Raw genomic sequence first — 22,888 nt, 5'->3', positions numbered from 1 at the left:
TATTTTTTCAGTGTATGTACACTGAGTGTACAAAACATTAAGGACACCTTCCTAATATTTAGTTGAGCAGATATTCAGAGATGCAGAGAATGAAGTTGGGTTACTTCTAAGTAACTTTGGCTGACTCCTATGTCATCATCTCCAACATGTGACCTATTCTAGAGCTTTGCTTGGGTGTGGATTGAGGCCTATACATTCATATCAGTTGTGTTCCCCTGTTGTATTCAGTTTAACTTATTTCTATTGTGGATTGTGTTTCTGTACACCAATGGAAAGTCTACAAAACTATGAGCAAACCAGCCTATGTATTGAATACATGGAATTGGATTGTGATGATACCGATGTTATGTTTTTTAAAAAGACAACTACATTTTCTAAAAGCATTTACTGTTTTGCAAAAGTTGTGTGTTTTGTGTACTCTGTTTTGAAAATCAACAACATTGTTGCAAAAAATGCTTGTAGCCGATTGAGAGAAACTGTAATACATAAAGACAGTTGCTCCCTGATTAAATAGTACAAGAGTACACCCTGCTGGACAAAAAAGCTTACTGCACCTGGTATTCCCAGGCAGCGTAGCATACAAGTACTAACCAGGCCCGACCCTGCTTAGCTTCCGAGACCAGGCGTATTGAGACTGGTATGGCCGTAAACCAGTGACTGTATTGTGTATATATGATATGTAATAATGCCGTAAGTGAAGGAATAACTCTTACTACACTATATCAAGTTTATGTCACTTGAAAAAGTGCAGTGTGAAATCATTGAAATAGAATCAATGGGATAAATAGACATAGTTACTTTAATACAGGCAGATGAGTCATATATTTGAGTCTTGTGAAAATAGCAGGCCTATCAAATAATGACTTCAGACAAATACATCAGATAACGTTACCGGTATGTGAGGCAGTCCATGTTACCAGTACATGACTTTAGCACATTTCATGGTTTGAACTGTATAGTCTTCTTGTGTATATATATATCCAATCATAACCATTTTTTATAACTACTTTATTACTTAGCTATTTGTGTATATTTTTGATCGTGTGTATTGCACTGTTGAGGAGAGGTTGCAAGTAAGCATTTCACTGTACCGTTTACACCCTGTATCCCGTGCATGTGACGAAAACTTTTTTTTAAAGATTAACGCACCATTCACATCAGCTATCAAAGTCAATATAACGGTGACCGACTTGACCAGCAGTATCTAGCCATCACTGACACTAAAATGAACTTGTCCAATGTGAAAATACAATATAGATTATGATCCTTAAAAATTAAAGACGAATCAACGCCTGATTTATATTTACAACGACAGGGGGTGCACCGTTCCTGGAGGTACTGCAATACCAGGTCGATGCGTGGAGTGGACGGAGCAAGCCCCTATTCCATCTCCCTATTCCAAAAATCAATTTAATATATGGTCCCCAGATAGGGGACGTATCAGATATTAAACTGATAAGAACAGATTTTTTTTTTTTTTTTGGAAAAAGAATTTTATTTACATTTCTCATTGAAATACAATTACATAATCAGTGCATTACATAACATCGATTCATAAAAACAGTATCCAAAAATAGTGTAACAATATAACAATAGAAAAACTACTCAAAAAAATGAAGTTCTGCAGAACCTGACCAGTATTATTACATTCAAGTTTAACTTGCCTCTAACAATCTCTAAAAAACAATACAAAGAATTCTATAAATACAAACATATACATATACCAAAGTGAATTCTGAATAAACCTCAGTGTATATCAAATATGTACAAAGGCTTAGCCTACATTTCAATTGGCTCTAAAAACATTTAAAGTGAAGGGTAAACCCCTTTCCATTTCTGTTTCACTGATACAATGCCCCACTTATCTATTTCGAATTGTATTCTTTTCCAAATGTCCTGTTTTATAAATTCAACTAATCCCGTCGGTGACCACTTGAGGGTGTCATTGACCGCACCACATCTGGCCTCCCAAAGTTTGGTCTTGATAAGGGACACCAGAGTCACTAATGCTAATAATTGCACCCTTTCCACATTTTTTAGTTCAAGTTTGGCTACCCCTTCATAATCAATGTTTTTTAAAATCACAAAAAATTGTTTAATTTTTCTCCAAACCAATTTGGCAAAAGAACATTCCCATAAAACATGGGGAATTGTTTCAATTGCAAAACAATTGTCCCTGGGACAAAATTTATTCAGGGTCAAATTATGATCATATAATGTTGATCTGACCGGAAGACGTCTGTGTAAAACAAGCCAATTAAAATCTTTCAGTCTGTTGTCTAACCCTTTTAATTGTGTCCGTAGCCAGGTGGAAGGCGATATTGGTAATCGGTCTCTAGGACGACAATTTTCTATTAATTTTTCGTATAGCAATCTGTGGTTGATTACGTTTTCTTTTACTTTGCAGACAGGGGTTTTCTTTGCCCATTCCACTATTTTCTTAAAATGTAATGGGATACTTTCAGCTTTTGGCTTACTATTATCCCATTCCACCATGAACCTTAACGGTACAGACAGCCAGAATTTGATTAAAATATGACATTTGTGTACAGAAGACGGCAAAATACAACAAACGTTTGAATAGAACAACGCATCTAGTTTGAGAGGAATATGAGGGAAATCCCTTCCACCAGCCTCTATAGGCTGGTACATCCGATCTCTACGGATGTACTCATATCCCCCCCAAAAGAAATTAAACAGTGCCCGTATGAAAGTTTTCCTGAGAGACACCGGCATGGGAAACACATAGGCAAGGTGAAGTAATGAAGGCAGAATGTCCGCCTTCAGCACTAACACCTTCCCACTAAAGGATAGTCGCCTCACTTTCCACAGTCCCAATCTTTTATTAAGAGATACTAGTTTTTCTTTCCAATTAAACATGTCATCTTTAATTTCATTTCCGAAAGATATGCCGAGCACTACCATTGGTCCTGTGCACACAGTCAAACCACATAACTGATCAGTTCTCCATTTCCACGGTCCCATATATTTTATTTCTGTTTTATTCTTGTTTATCTTTGACCCAGAGGCAACAGAGAATTCATCCATGACTTTGATAGATTCTTTCAAGCTCAGGTCGTCCTGTAAATATAAAACTGTGTCGTCCGCATATTGTGAAATTTTTAGGATATCCCCTCCGGGTAAACGGATGCCTTTGATGTTGTAATTTGTCCTAATTGCGCATGCAAAAGGTTCGATATATAAAACATACAATAGAGCAGATAGAGGGTCCCCCTGCCTGACACCTCGTAATTGCTTGATGACCGTTCCCATATTCCCATTAATATTTACCCTGCTACCCACATTACTATAAAGAATTTTTACCCATTTCATAAAATTATTTCCAAACCCAAATTTTCCCATAACTCTAAATAAAAACTCATGGCTTACCATGTCAAAGGCTTTTTCCTGGTCCAAATTCACAGTAATAGCTGGCAAGTGCCTTTCCTCTAAATATGCTTGAACGTCTCTGTGCAATTGCAAGTTCCAGGTTATTTTTCTCCCCACCACACCGCATGTTTGGTCTAAACCAACAACATATGCCATGGCAGATGATAGGCGATTAGTTATGGCTTTGCTTAATAATTTATAGTCAACACACAACATTGTTAAAGGTCTCCAATTTGCTAATGTCTTGGGGTCTCCCTTTTTGTAAAGTAGAGAGATTACCCCCTCGCACATCGAACCTCCCATATGCTCCAAACCAAATATACTTCTAAACACTTCCAACAGATGACATCCAATTAAATCCCAAAAAACGATGTAAAACTCTTTAGAGAGCCCATCCACTCCTGGTACTTTGTTATCTTTCATGCTCTTCAGTGCCATATAAATTTCATCTAATTTCAATTCCCCTTCTAATTGGTCTCTAATATCTAAAGGTATCTGCACATCCACGCATTTTAAAAATGTAGTCCCCTTCTCATAATCAATTGTTTGTTTTTGAAATAGCTGAGAAAAGTGATGTGTAGCGACACCAAGCATGCCATCTCCATCCTCAACCATCTCCCCATCTTGGTCCAATAAAGCCGAAATAGTCCTCCTCTTTCCCCGTGATTTAATTTGTTTGAAAAAATATGCAGAGCACTTCTCATCATTTTCCCATTTATCCTGCTGACTTTTAAACATGAAGTCTCGAGCTTTCTTTTCAAAAAAAGCATGCTGCTTTTTCTGTAGGATACATAATTTGTCTTTATCTAATCCACCACCATTCAAATTACCTTGGATGTGTAGATCTTTTAGTTCATTCTGCAATTCATAAAAATCTTTGTGGGTATTACGTACTTTGTCTTTGCAAAAGTTCTGAATAAAAATCTTGATTCTTAATTTTGTGCTCTCCCACCACTCTATGACAGTAGAATAAAACGGTTTCATAGTTACACAACCCTGGAAAAAAGACCTAAATCTTCTCTCAAAAGTTGTGTCATGTAAAATGCCGTTATTAATTTTCCAATACCCTTTTCCAAATTCAATTGTTTTTAATTCTACTGTCACGGACAGGCAGCTGTGGTCCGAATAGAATACCGGAGTGACGCGCGCAGAGGACACACCGAGTCCACGCGGAGCAAACAGATAATCTATTCGGCTCCTCGCGCCCCTGCTGTTTTCCCAAGTGAAACCTGTAGCATCCGCGTGCTCCACTCTATACGTATCAACCAAATTATATTTACCTATTAGGCTTTTTACAAGATGTCCTCCTAGATTACCTCGGTCGTATGATACATTAAAATCTCCCCCCATAAACACCTGTCTGTTTGTCATAAAAATAGCGTCTAGGTCGTTAAGCATTTCCCTCCTTTCCTTGGGTGTCGATGGTGCATACACGTTAATAAATCTAAAACATTTACCCCTCCAATCGATATCTACTATTAAAACCCTCCCGTGTACAGCCGAAAAACTCCCTACTATTTTTAAATCCCTATTCCCACATAGCACCCCAACCCCTGTTGAATGCACCCCGCCTACACTCCACCTCGACTCTCCCTGAACCCATTCCTGCGTAAACCTCTCCACGTCATTTTGATCTTTTAAATGTACTTCTTGTAAAAAACACACAGAGAAGCAAATGGAGGACAAATGGGAAAAAACAGTCGCCCTTTTAACTGGGTTCCTAAGCCCTCTAACATTTATGCTAGCTAGGTTTAAAAAAGACGACATGGGATAAGGAGGGAAACGGACTACTATCTAAAATATGACATTTTTCCATACTCACTTTAAATACATCTCCTCGTTAGGAGGCCTATCCGGGAAACGGTGGTCTCCAGCGGGAGGACTGTCCACAAGGATCTTGGTCGGGAAAACCCTTTCCTCCTCCATCTGTGTGGGCGCTGGAACACCGCTGGGTGCCAGACCGCTGCTGTCGTTAGAGCTGCCTGACGGGGAAAGCAGAGTCTCTTCTGCGCTGCCCGGGTTTCCCTCGCCTTTCTCCTCAGACCTCCCGCTTTCCAAAACACTGAAACGGTTTCCCCCCAGAGCAGACTTCTCCGTCGCCTCCATGCTGATGAGTGGGGAAACAGGGCTCATCTGCTTCCTCTTCACCGAGCACTTCCTCCTCTCTCTCACCGTTGTCCAGCTCTCCTGAGCCGAGGGCGCGATGGGCTCTCCCTTCTCCCCCTCCACTTGCTTGTTCCAACTCCCGTCGGTCTCTCCGCTCTCCTCGTGGGATGATGATGGCGTCTCACTCCCGCTCTCCTCGGACCCTCGCAGTTCTCTCTCCATCACCAGCTCCTCCACCACCTTCTCAATGGCGCGTAGTTCCATTCCTTCTCCCTCGTCTGGTCTTTTCCCGCTCTCTGGTCTTTTGTCGCTCTCCGCTCTTTTCCCGCTCACCGCTCTGGCGTAAGAGGGGGCTGCCTTCGGGCAGTGACGGAACAGGTGGTCCTCTGAGTTGCACAGACTGCAGCGCTTGGGCACGGTGCAATCTCTCATTATATGGCCCAGAGTCCCACAGTTTCTGCACCTTGTCTGGGTGCAGGCATCAGCGAGGTGCCCGTAGGTGCTGCACTTCCTGCAGAAACGAGGCTGACCAGCATACATAAGGTAGCCCCTGTCTGCTCCGATGGAAAAAGAAGCGGGTGGATGGCGGTATCCATCATGGCCGCTCTCGTCCTCCTTTAGCAGCACACGGAACTGCCTCTTCCCTGTCCAGATGCCCAGGGCGTCCTTAATGTCTCTCACTCCTGGCAAGATGGTCACGTACCGGCTGAGGTAGCACACTAGAGTTTCCTCTGTGACCCATGGGTTGAACATGTGCACCGTTAGCACCCTCATGTTGTGCCTGCACAGGGACTCCACTTGAAAAGCACTGAGGGCGGGTGCTGTCGCGTTCGCGCGGAAAAGCCCTCTCACCTCCTCCAGCCTGGTGATGGTGTAGAACGAGACGTCGTAAAACTTCTCCGGTGTGTTCTGTTGCAGGCAGTGCACGTCGTCTGCTGTCAGGCGTAGCGGTCCAAAAAGAACTTCCTTCCCAAAACGAAATCTCTCCATCAAACTATCATTTCCGGTCCATTGAAAACGCAGCGTGTTCTTCAGTCCAGCGGCTGCTGACTGTGATGTGGCCGATGTCGACATCGCACCTCCTTGTGGATCCCGCGGGTACTTCTCGCGATCTTTTTCTTGATCTTAGCCAAAAGGCCGAGAAGCGATACCCACAATGGTTTCGGGAAGAAGTGGCCGTTCTCCGACACGTCAAATTTGACATTGGTTACACCAAAATGAGCTCTGTATGCTTTTTTCCCCATAAAAAAAGATAATGCTTTAAATAAATGGTGGCATGGATTGCGAGTTGATCAACGTCAGGAATAACCACGTTCGACTGTTACAAAGTAACACAGTTGTAGGTTCTAAAGCCACGTGGTTATCCGCCCTCCAATCAGAAATGAGAGAAAGCGTTGTTCAATTAAAACCATATTAACAGCGAAATTGGAATAATAATTTATCACGGGTGGGGTGGAAACAATTTGGAGATAATAATATTGACATAAAATTTGATATTGTATCAAATATCTCTGGTAGCGTTGCTGCCACAATGGAACAGAAGCAATTGTCCACTTGGTGGCACCAGAGTTCCACCAACCGTCCCTTTTTCCAAGCTGTCCCGTGTGGTACATCAAACTGCATTTGAATGTTGAACCACTTGACTTCAATACATCATCAATGCAAATAATGTGAACAATAAAAGTAGCCTATGCATTTTTTTTTTCTTGTAGAGCGTTGTATGATAAGGCCTTTGTGAAGAAGCCTTCATAAAGTTGCCCTCCTAAATTACTCGAGGCCAAACTTCAACGATGTCCATCCATGGCACTGGACTGCAGTGAGAGCTAGGCCAGAGCGGCTGTGGTCCTGGCTGCCTAAATGTTTCCTCCTCATAATAAACATGCCACTTTTGAGGCTTACGTTTACAATTAGGCTTACTCAGTCATTACTATCACCACTATCAAAAGGAACAATGTATTTTTACCTCTAGATTTTATATTTTATTATGAATTAAGTTTTTATAGACATTTACCAAAACCTATTACTGTGTTGATAATTCATTTGAAATAATGATCGTGCTTTTAATGTATATAAGATAACATTAAATATGTATAAGGAGGGATTGAATTTGGACTTAAGAGACGTCAGGGGTTCAAACTGTAGAACCCAGTTCCTACATTTTAATATAAAAATGATTTGATCAAACAAAACTATGCTACATAAAAATCAGAGCGAGATTCTGAACATAAGTACATTATTTACCTTCAGGGAGGAATGTATTAAGCTCTGGTGTTGTTAGTGACATGGCACGAGGGGCTAAGATCGTGAGCCAGTGACGGCTCCCCCATGGGAGGGTTGCCAAACCCGGATTCCATCATATTATGCATGTCCAGGCTTGGGGTACCCTTAGAAAAAATCTGGGGAGCAGTTCCTGTCACGCCCTGACCTTGGAGATCTTTTTATGTCTCTATTTTGGTTGGTCAGGGCGTGAGTTTGGGTGGGCATTCTATATCTGGTGTTCTATGTTGTTCTATGTTTTGTATTTCTATGTGTTTGGCCTGGTATGGTTCCCAATCAGAGGCAGCTGTCTATCGTTGTCTCTGATTGAGAACCATACTTAGGTAGTAGCCTGTTCCCATCTGTGTTTGTGGGTAGTTGTTTTCTGTTTTGTGTATTGCACCTTGCAGAACTGTTCGTTTGTCGTTTTGTTGTTTTTTGTTCACGTTTTCCTATTTATTAAAAGTATTATGAATACTTATCACGCTGCACCTTGGTCTTCTCCTTCTCCCGACGACATTCGTTACAGAACTACCCACCACCAAAGGACCAATCAGCTCGTAATGGACTCCTGGACATGGGAGGAAATATTGGACGGCAAGGGACCCTGGGCACTGCCGGGAGAGTATCGCCGTCCGAAAGAGGAGCTGGAGGCAGCTAGAGCAGAGCGGCGACACTACGAGGAATTGGCTCGAGGTAACGTGCACGAGAGGCAGCCCCAGACATTTTTTTGGGGGGGACACACGGGGGGATTGGCGGAGTGAGGTAGGAGACCTGAGCCAACTCGCCGTGCTTACCGTGGCGAGAGAGTGACTGGGCAGGCACCGTGTTATGCGGTGAAGCGCACAGTGTCCCCAGTGCGCACGCATAGCCCGGTGCGCTACATCGCAGCTCCTCGAATCGGCCGGGCTAGAGTGGGCATCGAGCCAGGAGGGATGATGCCGGCTCAGTTCATCTGGTCTCCAGTGCGTCTCCTCGGCCCGGGGTATACTGCACCAGCCCTACGCACGGTGTCCCCGGTTCGCCAGCACAGCCCAGTGCGGCCTGTTCCAAGTCCCTGCACTTGCCGGGCTACAGGGGGTATCCAGCCAGGACGAGTTGTGCAGGCTTGTTGCTCGAGACCTCCAGTGCGCCTCCACGGCCCAGTGCATCCGGTGCCTCGGCCAAGGACAAGGCCTCCTGCATGTCTCCCCAGCCTGGTGAGTTCTGTGCCTGTGCTAAGCCCTAACCCTCCTGCATGTCTCCCCATCCTGGTGAGTCCTGTACCTTCTCCCAGAGCCAGGCCTCCTGTGTGTCTCTCCACTCCAGTGATGATACATGGCAAGAAGCCTCCAGTGATGATCCATGGCACGAAGCCTCCAGTGATGATCCATGGCACGAAGCTTCCAGTGATGATCCATGGCAAGAAGCCTCCAGTGATGATCCATAGCACGAAGCCTCCAGTGATGATCTATGGCAAGAAGCCTCCAGTGATGATCCATGGCACGAAGCCTCCAGTGATGAACCATGGCACGAAGCCTCCAGTGATGATCCATGGCACGAAGCCTCCAGTGATGATCCAGGGCACGAAGCCTCCAGTGATGATCCAGGGCACGAAGCCTCCAGTGATGATCCATGGCACGAAGCCTCCAGTGATGATCCATGGCACGAAGCCTCCAGTGATGATCCATGGCACGAAGCCTCCAGTGATGATCCATGGCACGAAGCCTCCAGTGATGATCCAGGGCACGAAGCCTCCAGTGAGGATCCAGGGCACGAAACCTCCAGTGAGGAGTTATGGCACGAGGCCTCCAACGAAGGCCGTCAGTCCGGAGCCTCCAGCGACGCCCTCCAGTCCGGAGCCTCCAGCGTTGCCCTCCAGTCCGGAGCCTCCAGCGTCGCCCTCCAGTCCGGAGCCTCCAGCGTCGCCCTCCAGTCCGGAGCCTCCAGCGTCGCCCTCCTGTCCGGAGCCGCCAGAGTCGCCCGTCGCCCTCCTGTCCGGAGCCGCCAGAGTCGCCCTCCTGTCCGGAGCCGCCAGAGTCGCCCTCCTGTCCGGAGCCGCCAGAGTCTCCCTCCTGTCCGGAGCCGCCAGAGTCTCCCTCCTGTCCGGAGCCGCCAGAGTCTCCCTCCTGTCCGGAGCCGCCAGAGTCTCCCTCCTGTCCGGAGAAGCCAGAGTCTCCCTCCTGTCCGGAGAAGCCAGAGTCTCCCTCCTGTCCGGAGAAGCCAGAGTCTCCCTCCTGTCCGGAGAAGCCAGAGTCTCCCTCCTGTCCGGAGAAGCCAGAGTCTCCCTCCTGTCCGGAGAAGCCAGAGTCTCCCTCCTGTCCGGAGCAGCCAGAGTCTCCCTCCTGTCTGGGGCCCGCTGCGAGGGTCCCCGGTTCGGGGTCTGCGGTAAGGGTCCCTGCTCCAGAGGCGGCCACCTAAGTGGGCCAAGACTAAGGTGGAGCGGGGTCCACGTCCTGCACCAGAGCAGCAACCGCGGTGAAATGCCCACCCAGACCCTCCCCTATAGGTTCAGGTTTTGCGGCCGGAGTCTGCACCTTTGGGGGGGGGGTACTGTCAGGCCCTGACCCTGGAGATCTTTTTTATGTCTCTATTTTGGTTGGTCAGGGCGTGAGTTTGGGTGGGCATTCTATGTCTGGTGTTCTATGTTGTTCTATGTTTTGTATTTCTATGTGTTTGGCCTGGTATGGTTCCCAATCAGAGGCAGCTGTCTATCGTTGTCTCTGATTGAGAACCATACTTAGGTAGCCTATTCCCACCTGTGTTTGTGGGTAGTTGTTTTCTGTTTTGTGTATTGCACCTTGCAGAACTGTTTGTTTGTCGTTTTGTTGTTTTTTGTTCAAGTTTTCGTATTTATTAAAAGTATTATGAATACTTATCACGCTGCACCTTGGTCTTCTCCTTCTCCCGACGACATTCGTTACAGTTCCTTTAAGATCCTATTTTGAGCTTCATTCTAGAATATAACACAAGAGCTTTGTGTGTGCAATAGTTTGAAGAGAAATAAATGGATTCATAAATACAATTTCACAATCATAATTATACTGATCAAAAAAAAGATGCTTCGATTATAATGTATAATTCTCATTTTATTATAATTTTCATACTGATGTAAACCACACATACAACTAAATAAAGTGTATATAGTGCATAACACAGCACCAAATTAAATTTGAATTAAAATAACTCCATATTCACTGTATTATACAGTAAACTAGTGGCATACATCTGAAAAAAAGTCTACTAGACATTTTTACAGACAATTTATTAGTTAAATGCTTTGACATAGCGGTCATCAAAGTTTACTGTAATGTAACTACTTTAAAAAAAATTGTAACGATAAAGAATGTGGAGATAGACCATGTTATTATTTAACACTTATGTACAATCTCTCTTTAATCAAATACAAAAAAAAACATTGTGTGTGTGTACTGTGCTTGTACGTCGTGACTTTAAACACATTTTGTTTTAACTCAACATTTGCTAAACAGCACTCCCGTTAGACTACTGCAGCCTCACTCTACCCATGATGTAGCTATCACCTCTATCTGTCCTCTGCAGCCTCACTCTGCCCATGATGTAGCTATCACCTCTATCTGTCCTCTGCAGCCTCACTCTGCCCATGATGTAGCTATCACCTCTATCTGTCCTCTGCAGCCTCACTCTGCCCATGATGTAGCTATCACCTCTATCTGTCCTCTGCAGCCCCACTCTACCCATGATGTAGCTATCACCTCTATCTGTCCTATGCAGCCTCACTCTACCCATGATGTAGCTATCACCTCTATCTGTCCTCTGCAGCCTCACTCTGCCCATGATGTAGCTATCACCTCTATCTGTCCTCTGCAGCCTCACTCTACCCATGATGTAGCTATCACCTCTATCTGTCCTCTGCAGCCTCACTCTACCCATGATGTAGCTATCACCTTTATCTGTCCTCTGCAGCCTCACTCTACCCATGATGTAGCTATCACCTCTATCTGTCCTCTGCAGCCTCACTCTGCCCATGATGTAGCTATCACCTCTATCTGTCCTCTGCAGCCCCACTCTACCCATGATGTAGCTATCACCTCTATCTGTCCTCTGCAGCCCCACTCTACCCATGATGTAGCTATCATCTTTATCTGTCCTCTGCAGCCCCACTCTACCCATGATGTAGCTATCACCTCTATCTGTCCTCTGCAGCCTCACTCTGCCCATGATGTAGCTATCATCTTTATCTGTCCTCTGCAGCCTCACTCTACCCATGATGTAGCTATCACCTCTATCTGTCCTCTGCAGCCTCACTCTACCCATGATGTAGCTATCACCTCTATCTGTCCTCTGCAGCCCCACTCTACCCATGATGTAGCTATCATCTTTATCTGTCCTCTGCAGCCTCACTCTACCCATGATGTAGCTATCACCTCTATCTGTCCTATGCAGCCTCACTCTACGCGTGACGTAGCTATCATCTTTATCTTGGCAGGAGAGTGCATCCGACTGTCAAGACATCAGTAGATTTGTAGTTCAACATCATCTGTGTACCTGCAGACAAACAATAATACATTAATGATTTGAAGAACGTCAATAATATACACTTAAATTTAAAAACACATTTCTGTGAGGATCAATTTTAAATATATACCTTATAAACCACTGCTTTGCATCCCCTTTGTCAGTTTGTTGTCCCATGACTGGTTCTCTGGGGCCTGTTGCACAAAAGTAGAATTAAGACATCTGGGATAAATGACTCAGCTGAGCTCAATGAAGCCAAAACATGTGCGTCCAGGCTTAATTGGTTGCACAAAGACCAAGCCAGGATGAGCAGACACGGATTCATTAAGCCAGGTGAAACCAATCCTGGATAGGTGCGCGCTCACGGCTCACTCAAATAGACCCCGCCACAGATCACAGATTAACTGATTTACCATGGCAACTAGAGCCGCGTACTTTTCCCCGTCGGAAGCACAAATCCTCATGGAGGCATACGAGGAGGTAAAAGATATAATTAAGAAGAAAGGCAACACCGCCACAGTGATAAAGCAAAGAGAAAAAGCGTGGCAAAGTATTGCAGACCGCCTGAATGCGTAAGTAGTGCACAATTACACACTCACCGCTCCGCTGAAACATCACAATTACAATGCAAATATTTAATTCACATCTCCAAAAATGCAGTTGTACTGTAATTATGAAACGGTTAAATTTTTAATTGAAATGCACTGCAGATATGAGTGAAATTGTGTAAAGTAACTCCATCACACTGTATAAAGCTATGATAAATTTTTTGATATTTTTACTGAAAACAAGACAAAAATACCAAGTAATTTTTTGCAGTGTGACTCCATTAAATGTGTGTGTGTGTGTGTGTGTGTGTGTGTGTGTGTGTGTGTGTGTGTGTAGATTAAACATGAACGGGCCAAAACGGACATGGCAGCAGGTCAAAATCAAATACAAGAACATTCTGCAGAATGGTATGGTCCCTGACTAATATTTAACAAAGCACAAGCATATATTGTACCCAGAAGGTGCCTGCTCACACATTGTCTGTACTGTTTTAGCAGTGAAAAAGAATACCCACAGACAAGGCACGGGTGGTGGGTCACCAAAGGCTGACCTTACCCCAGCAGAGGACATGGCCTTGGAGCTAAATAAAGGCAGGCCCGTCTTAGAGGGGATCCCTGGGGGGAAAGAGACGAGCATAGGTTCCTCCCAAGATGCCACCCGCTTCATTCAAGGTATGTCCTTCCATCTCTACATGGGATACAACCACATTCATATTGAATCAATTTGGACTGTCTGACTTTGGTTTACCTATTGCCTTGCAGTGTCTGGCAGCACTGTGTTCCTGTTAGAGCCACCAGCACAAGCACCAGACGATGCTGATCCAGTGAGTACTCCATCAAAGGCATACTGTAGGCCTGGCATGTCTTGTCTACTAGCTTCAATATGAATCCGATTAAATGTGATAGGGTGAAGGCCCCAGTGCAGCAGCAACAGCACATGATGGAGACGATGATGAGGAGGAGACCATCTCTCTGGATTCCAGAAGGCATGAGGTATCATGTTAAGACTGTGAAAGTACTATTTACTCTACAATGGTGAGGAGTCCTCATCAAAATCAAAAAATCTAATTTCTTTTACAGGACCCAGATGCTATACAGTGGGAAAACCAGCCTGGCAACATAGTGCGTATTAATAAAAGGACACCACATCCTGCCAAATTCCAGCTGCGCTAATTGTATTGTGTTCACAGAGCTCACAAGCTATCAGAAAGTTGTATGGCAACCACCTCCGGCGCCAAATAGAACTGGCAGACATAGACATTCAGTACAAGAAGAAAAAGATGGAAAATCTTGCACTGGAGTCCGAAATAAAAAAGAGGACAATTAGGAAACTGGACCTTGAAATAAAAAAACTTGAGAGGGAGGTGAGATATGCCTTCAATGTACACTGTATGCTAACTGTAACACAAATGTATTAATCATTATTTTTCTTTCCTCCCCCAGCTCCAAGAAGATGACACAGCTCAAAATAAAAATTAGGTATATTCTCGTAAAGTCAAGTGAGCCATGACATATGAGCTCTTATTGTGAGCACACAGGACGGTGGCATCTTTCTAAGGTTTTTTTTATTTTCCCAGCAATCAGTACAACCAAGTCATCGTTATAAGGCATCGCCCTCTTTTGCCCACCCCCCCAGCACCAGGTGTGGCCACTAGCCTATATGAAGGCCCAAAATTGTGTGTTCCTTTCTGCTCTGACAATGGCATGCCCATTCGTGCGAGATGTGGTGGATGAAGAAGCACTTGTGCTGAGGAGAGCCTTCATGCGAGAAAGGGTCTTCAGGGACCGGTTGGACCCACTGGCCTTCCCTGATGACCATCTATATGAAAGATACAGGTTTTCTGCAGATGGCATCAGGTATCTATGCAGACTACTGGGTCCCAGGATTAAGCACCGCACTGCACGGAGCCATGCACTGAGTGTGGAGCAAATGGTTTGTGTGGCCTTGCGCTTTTTTGCTAGTGGAGCCTTCCTGTACTCAGTGGGGGATGCAGAACAGCTGAACAAGGCCACAATTTGCCGCACAATAAGGAGTGTGTGTCTGGCTATCAAAGCATTAGCAGATGTCTTCATCTCCTTCCCTGGCCACAGAAGACTCTGTGACATCAAAGAGGAGTTCTATAGGATTGCAGGTAAGAGGATCTACAAATTACAGGACAACTGTTAACACATAGTAGGATACTCATTACTTTGTGTGACAGGTTTCCCCAATGTCATTGGTGCAGTGGACTGCACACACATAAGGATAAAAGCCCCCTCAGGTGCCCATGAGGCCGATTTTGTGAATAGGAAATCCTTTCACAGCATTAATGTTCAGGTGAACATAACTTTTTGATATTGTCCATTGACGAACACTCTGCATTGCCAGTGATGTGCATTGATTGGTGTAATATTCCTCATCTTATGATTTCAGATGGTCTGCAATGCTGACTGTGTGATCAGCAATGTTGTGGCAAAATGGCCTGGCTCAGTCCATGACTCCAGAATCTTTCGGGCCTCTGAAATCTATCAGTGCCTATCACAAGGTAAGCCACACAACCCCTATTTATAACCATCATGGCTGTGTCAAGAATATCACTGTGTTTATGAGGTAGTAATGATGAGATTTTGTGTTGACAGGTGAATTCTCTGGTGTGTTGCTGGGAGACAGGGGGTATGGCTGCCAGCCTTTTCTCCTGACACCTTTCACAGACCCCCAGGAAGCACAGCAGGCCTACAACCATGCCCATGCCAGGACCAGGGCCAGAGTTGAAATGACCTTTGGCCTCCTGAAGGCACGCTTTCACTGCCTTCACAAATTAAGGGTCAGCCCTGTTAGGGCATGTGATATTACTGTGGCTTGTGCTGTCCTCCACAATGTGGCCCCCAGAGTGCCACCAGCCATGGACTGGGACAATCCGGCAATCTTCCCTGATGACGACAGTGGTCGGCTGCTGAGGGACCAATAGGTGTTGAATTATTTTAGTTAGTATGTGTGCTTTCAATTTTGGTTAAATATGTCCTGCGGTGGCAGAGGAATTTGGTTTTTTTTGGGTTCGTTTTTTGACGAATTTGGCCTCTTATGATGTTTGTGCGGTATACTGTGTGTAATACAAGGCTGCAGGGAGGCTACTGCATCCATTCATTTGTCTGTTCAGTTGATGTGTATGGATTTGTCCTGCATTTATTTTAGTGTGCAGACATGCAGGGTGTGTTATATACAGACCTTTGAATGTGTATGTATCATTTTGTATAATATGCTTGGATTCTGTGCTTTCCATCTTGTAGAGTCACTGTGACTTCAGTTTCGAAAGGAGCTGATGGTTTACCTGCTTTGTTTTGTCCTTATTCAATAAAGGAACATAATGTTACACATTGTGTTTTTATATTCATATGGAATGTGTATTTGTTTATATGACAGAGTACTAGGGCCACACTGAAGAAAAAGGATAAAGTCATAAATTTATGAGGCTGGTTCTTTCTGCAGAAAAGCTACATATTGTTTTTACAGTTTTGATACTTATGACAATGTGATACTTAATATTCTGGCACATCAGCATGTCTTTGTTTATGAAACCATACTGAAGTACAATTTCACGAAATGCCCCACATCTGTCATTTTAACAACTGTCCTCCTTTAAAACAACTGGTTACAATATTATGACTTGTGTTTTTTTCCCCTCTGTGGCCCTAATATTCTATCATTTTATATATAGCCTTATAGTCTATGGGAAACTGTAAATTATCTAATGATAGCAACATCATCTAAAAATCATTTTTTATCCAAAATCATTGAAATTAATGATCACAAACGTTTAAATAATAACAGTGGGTCTAGTTATATGTGATAACAATGTATAGTGAGCAGTGAAATAACTATTGGTTTCCATTTGTGGTGACTGCTGACTGACATTAGGGATGAGATTAAATAGATCCTGGAATTTAGCCTGGTCTGGAGCAGGCTAGCTCCACAGAATAAATCTCCATGGTAATTTATACCATAACATATCCTCCTGCCCCCTATCCATCTTTAGTGCAACCGGATTACGGATCAATTGAGCCAGGATCACCAAGATATCCTGGCTTAATCCCTTATCCTAGTTTTGTGCAACAGGCCCCTGGTCTGGAAAAGATTTGGTATGCAGATTAGAATAAATCAAATACATCCATGTTCACTTATATACTTATGTGTAGTACTTGTTTCTGAGATGATTTCTATTTGTATTTACTTACAGTTGGTACAAGGCAGGCTGGTCATCCTCCATGTTGATGTCTGATTCTGCAGTTTCAGTTGGTGCCAACACATGAGACACTTCCACTTGGCTGAAATATCACACAGATAAACAAAAACATTGATATTATATTACAATCAAACAACAGTTCAAATGAGTTAAATCATTATGTAACTTGCATATATATTATCTTATCAGTGTCAAAAATATCTTACCCGTGTATTTGTTTGTCTTCTGGCTTGTTCTTAATAATGTGACCAGTTTGTTCAAGCTTCTGGATCAGGAGTCGGAGTGCGTCTTGTTGTGTAACGATATAACTGAGTGAGCTGTAGTCAACCATCCTGCCTTACCAAAGATGCTGTACCATGGAATCTCGGGCAGCGGCGACTTCTTGATCAATCTCTTGTTTTGGTTTTAGCTTCATGCACACTCTGTTGAGGTGCACAGAGATGTTGTTCTGGTTCTTCAAGCAAAATCTGCAGACAATAGGGATTATTTTTATATCAAAAAAACTCAATTTGTTTGGCGCGTTATGTTCAGAAATCCACAGGCTCATGAAGGGCAGACGATAATTCCAAATAGTATCCGTAAAGTTCGTAGAAACATGTAAAACATTTTTATAATCAATCCTCAGGTTGTTTTTAACATAAATAATCTTTATAATGAGAATGTTTCAACCGGTAGGTAAACTATTCAATACAATAGAGAAAGACAATGTTGAGCTACCACTTTCGCACGCAAGAACTAATCAAAGGACATCTGGCTATCCACTGACGCGATTTGATAAATCTCGCTCATTTTTCAGAATAAAAGCTTGAAACTATGTCTAAAGCCTGTTCACGGCCTGTGGAAGCGATTGGAAAAGGAATCTGGTTGATATCCCTTTAAATGGAGGATAGGCAGGCAGTGGAACAGGGATTTTTCAAAATAAGAGGCACTTCCGGGTTGGATTTCCTCAGGTTTTCGCCTGCAAAATCAGTTCTGTTATACTCACAGACAATATCTTGACAGTTTTGGAAACTTTAGAGTGTTTTCTATCCTAATCTGTCAATTATATGCATATTCTAGCATCTGGGCCTGAGAAATAGGCCGTTTACATTGGGCACGTTATTTTTCCAAACATAAAAATTCTGCCTCCTAGCGTCAAGAAGTTAAGAACAAATTCTTATTTACAATGACGGCCTACCAAAAGGCCCCCTGCGCAGACAGGGGATTAAAAACACATCACAACAAGAGAGACCTAAGACAACAACATAGCATGGCAGCAACACATGACAACACAGCATGGAAGCAACATAACAACATGGTAGCAACACCATATGGCAGCAGCACAACATAACAACATGGTAGCAGCACAAAACATGGTACAAACATTATTGGCCACAGACAACAGCACAAAGGGCAAGAAGGTAGAGACATCAATAGATCACGCAAAGCAGCCCCACAACTGTCAGTAAGAGTATCCATGAGTGAGTCTTTGAATGAAGAGATTGAGATTGTTGCAGCTCATTCCGGTCGCTAGCTGCAGCGAACTGAAAAGACCAGCGACCCAGGGATCTGTGTGCTTTGGGGACCTGTAACAGAATGCGGCTGGTAGAACAGGTGTTGTATGTGGAGGATGAGGGCTGCAGTAGATATCTCAGATAGGGGGGAGTGAGCCCTATGAGGGTTTTATAAATAAGCATCAACCAGTGGGTCTTGCGACAGGTATACAGAGATGACCAGTTTGCATTGGTGGCAAATCTGATGGCCGAATGGTAAAGAACCTCTAGCCGCTCGAGAGCACCCTTACCTGCCGATCTATAAATTACATCTCCGTAATCTAGCAAGGGTAGGATGGTCATCTGAATCAGGGTTAGTTTGGCAACTGGGGTGAAAGAGGAGCGATTACAATACAGGAAACCAAGTCTAGATTTAACTTTAGCCTGCAGCTTTGATATGGGCTGAGAGAAGGACAGTGTACCGTCTAGCCCCACTCCCAAGTACTTGTACGCGGTGACTACCTCAAGCTCTAAACCCACAGAGGTAGTAATCACACCTGCGGGGAGAGGGGCATTCTTCTTACCAAACCACATGACCTTTGTTTTGGAGGTGTTCAGAACAAGGTTAATAACGCTAGGGGTCAGATTCTTTTTGATTTTTTAAATAACGTTCCCAAGGTAAACGGACATTTTCTCTAGCCCAGATCGTAGAATATGCAAATAATTTACAGATTGGGATAGAAAACACTCCAAAGTCTCTAAAACTGTCAAAATATTGTCTGTGAGTATAACAATACTTATTCTGCAGGCAAAAACCTGAGAAAATCTAACCCGGGGGTGAATATATATATTTTTTTATCTGTGTTTCCTGGCCCGTCTATACTCCATTTAAAATAACTTAAAATAAATGTTAATTTCAAGTGCAATTTGTTCTATATGAAGTTAGACAATGTTTACATAAAGTTGTACAATGTTTACAATATTAAATTGTATGTCAAATCAATGTTTGCATTTTTAGGGCAACAGTTCCACATTTTAAAGTAGTTACAAGGAACAACAGTCATTTATTTATACGTCTCTAATTTAACAGCAAAAAGGCCCCTTCCAATCATTTTCTGTTTTGGCTTTGTTGAAGTCCTTCATTGTCATCCCCAGACAAGCTAAATGGAACCATCTCTGGCACACAGAGCATTCTTTTGTTCAATTGCTAAATTGACTTTAAAGGACATGCTTTTGACCAGAACCCTGACAGAAGCACACATAACTGAGGTGCTAATCATCGTTGAGTATTCAGGCAATATAAATCGTATAGTAATAAAGACATACATTTGCAAAAAAACGTATTTGTTGATAAAAAAGGTATCACATATCAATGTTGTAATATCAAACATTACTAGAATGGCATCTTATAGATTTGATATATTTCTATCAAATCAAAACTGGAATTTGTATTCAAAACAAAGGTTGTAAAAATATGCTAGACATTTATAGAATAAATTATATCTAGTTTGATGATTCTGCGACAAAGGGTGAATTAATTATTGATTTAAACAGCTTTACATTGCATTTAAGATTTTATATATTTCCATCAAATCAAAACTGGATTTTTTAAATTAAAAACGAAGGTTGTAAAAGTATGCTAGACATTTAAAGTATAAACCATATCAAATTATCTCCCAATTGTTGATGAATCGCGCTCCAAAAGAAACCGATGTTCGTTTACAATATCACAACGGAATGTATTACAATGTATAACCGTCATGCCTCAAAACTGGGAGAAAGAAGCAAGTCATTCACCCGCCATTTGTTCCTAAAGACGTAACACAACGACACGCGGATAATTGTAAGCGTCAACATTTTTGAAAACGTTTGTAATTTGATAAGGTTGCTATATTAATGATCAGTTTCCGTTAATGTCGCAAACTATTATTTCTCTAGGCCAACATTTTACATGTCTGGTAATAGGCAGAATATCAGAAAGGGAGAATTCAGGTTTGAACATTGTCTTCATTATGAATATATCTGTGAAACCATGTGAAGGGCTCCACAATGTCTGTACTCCAGTCACTCCCTCCTTTTCCCATTGGGGGGGAGGAGTATGGCAGTGTCTGGAAGCATTGTATTACCCCTCTGATGTTGCATGAATCTTGAGATAGTATATGACCTAGAGGCTCACTCCCCCCAGGGAGCTTGTCCAGGGGTGGGTTGTATTTGAGATGGGAGTATCTAAAGTTAGACAATTGATATATGCCATTGGATGAGGTAATGTTTTGGTAATATGAAGTACCAAGAACGAGAAGTAGAACCTCGTCTAAGAGACCAAACTGAACGATAATTTATAGCTAATGCTATATTCTTTTGTAAGCACTCTCAGAGAATTCATTTATAGACACTGAATTGATCTGAGAGTCAAAGGGCTATGGTGTTTAAAAGTTTAAGTTTAAAATATAACTGACTTGTGTGTGGTTTGTAAACTCATCGTTTAGTAATACAGGAAATTACCACGACAACATACAGTATTTAACTAAAAAACAGTTTATTTCATTGAATTATACACATGAGAAAAAAGTGGCTGCCCAGCATGAATTCATGTACAAACATTATTTTTCATTACATTCTTGTCATTTAGCAGATGTTTTTATCCAGAGAGACTTACAGGACAAATAAGAGTTAATTGGCTTGCTCAAGGGCACAACGACAGATTTTTCACCTAGTCGGCTCAGGATTCAAACTAGCGACCTTTCAGTTACTGACCCAACACTCTTAACCGCTAGGCTACCTGCCGCCAGATCAATTAACTTCAATACAGTTATTCAAATACATTCATCATCAATGACTAAAATAATGAATCTAGTATTAAAAGACAAATTGAATAAACACAATTAGATGATTCATAGCCTGTTAATCATTAAACAAAAGTTGTTTAGTAATTTAAAATAAACTAATGCTGAAAACTGGTCACACCATCTTTATCTGATATACACTGAGTGTACAAAACATTAGGAACACCTTTCTGATATTGAGTTGCACCCCCCTTTGTCCTCAGAACAGTCTCAATTCATTGGGGCATGGACTGTCCAAGGTGTTGTGTGTTCCACAGGGATGCTGGCCCATGTTGACTCCAATGCTTCCTACAACTGTGGCAAGATGGCTGGAAGTGGATCTCTACTCCGAATAGCTTGTTCCATCTCCTCCCACAGATGAACAATTGGATTGAGATCTGGTGACTCGGCAGGCCACTGCAGTAAGCTGAATTCACTGTCATGTTCTTGGAACCATTCCTGGACAAGCCTTGTGGCATAATCCTGTTGAAGAAATCTATTTGCAGAAGGATACACTGCTGCCATGAAGGGATGCACCTGATTGGCAATGATTATTTAGATATTATGTAGCATTCAAACATAGTTGCACTTTTAATCAAGGGGTCTGTCATGACTGTCCTGATCAGGTCAGGTTACAGGAGACCACATCCCTACAAATTTCCTCTCAACCCCAACAGAGCAGGAGAGATCTAGGGGGTCTGAAGATGTGGGGGTTTTATGACCCCTCACACCCATGGTAATTCTGAAGCCACAGACCACATTCCTTTGTCCCCCTCACTATGGAGGACCAGCCTCAGAACTGTAAACATGCAATAAAGGGACTTTGGAACAATGGTTTCCGTCAACTACAATGGTGGTCATGACGATAGATGGAATATGAAAATGTATGTCATTTTTGTTTTGTTATTAAAGGTTAATAGATGACGTTATTATGAAAACATTGTAACGTTAAGAGTTTTCCTCGTATATGCTTGATGTTTATACATTGTACGTTGTGTGGGAAATGTCCAAATCAAAGAGAATGTTTGGTAGAGATGAAATGTGAATTTAGTTGTCTAAAATTGGATTTAAGTAAAATCTATACCTTGCCCCTCAAACTCGGTACGCCCAGAGAATTGCCCTGAAGGTGGTTACGCCCACTTCTGACCCGAGGGTATAAAACCTGTGAGTGCAGAATTAACATTATGACTAAGTGACCCGAGCTGCAGCCAAAGGTCTAAAAGGTCAACGAACCCAAAACGCAACAACTTGAAGACAAAGAAATCTTTTTCTACCCAAGCTACGGATGAGTAGCGTGTCTAAGCGGGTGTATTCAAGCCGAACCACCTAGCCTCCCCATCGAATCGTGGTATCTACACTCTTTCATCTTTACGCTGTGAGCTCTGAGCTACAGAGCTATCTGTCCTCCGAAGACCCCTTCCAGAGCGAGGACAAAGGAACAGGCCGGTAAAGCCAAAGGACACGGACATCGTGTCGTGAGGACACCTAGAGCGGTGCGCAGGAGAAGTGCGTCATTGAGCAGCTTGAACGGTCCACGCGGGAAAATCCACGGAGAACCTCCACAAGTAATTACATCATTATATTCTGACTCATAACAG

General features: G+C 43.0%; 2 protein-coding genes, 1 long non-coding RNA gene and 1 pseudogene across 3 annotated transcripts in view; 2 read left to right on the top strand and 2 right to left on the bottom strand.

Moving 5' to 3' along the window:
• LOC129860120 (zinc finger protein 91-like) overlaps positions 1 to 22,888 on the top strand; it is a 398,291-nt gene that overhangs the window by 286,898 nt on the left and 88,505 nt on the right. The window lies entirely within an intron of this gene.
• The window catches only part of LOC129860161 (zinc finger protein 883-like), a 104,693-nt gene that overhangs the window by 71,274 nt on the left and 10,531 nt on the right, over positions 1 to 22,888 (bottom strand). The gene's annotated exons all lie outside the window — the stretch shown is intronic.
• On the bottom strand, positions 1,314 to 1,493 carry LOC129860231 (U2 spliceosomal RNA; annotated as a pseudogene).
• LOC129860225 (uncharacterized) lies at positions 12,465 to 13,618 on the top strand. Its single transcript, XR_008760324.1, has 3 exons — positions 12,465 to 13,184; positions 13,272 to 13,448; positions 13,539 to 13,618. It is a non-coding gene; the product is annotated as an uncharacterized LOC129860225 (long non-coding RNA).

This window comes from Salvelinus fontinalis, chromosome 7 (assembly GCF_029448725.1).
Source record: "Salvelinus fontinalis isolate EN_2023a chromosome 7, ASM2944872v1, whole genome shotgun sequence".
NCBI classification, from domain to species: Eukaryota; Metazoa; Chordata; class Actinopteri; order Salmoniformes; family Salmonidae; genus Salvelinus; species Salvelinus fontinalis.
Note: the sequence above shows the minus strand (reverse complement) of the source record. Positions and strands in the feature narration are given on the sequence as shown.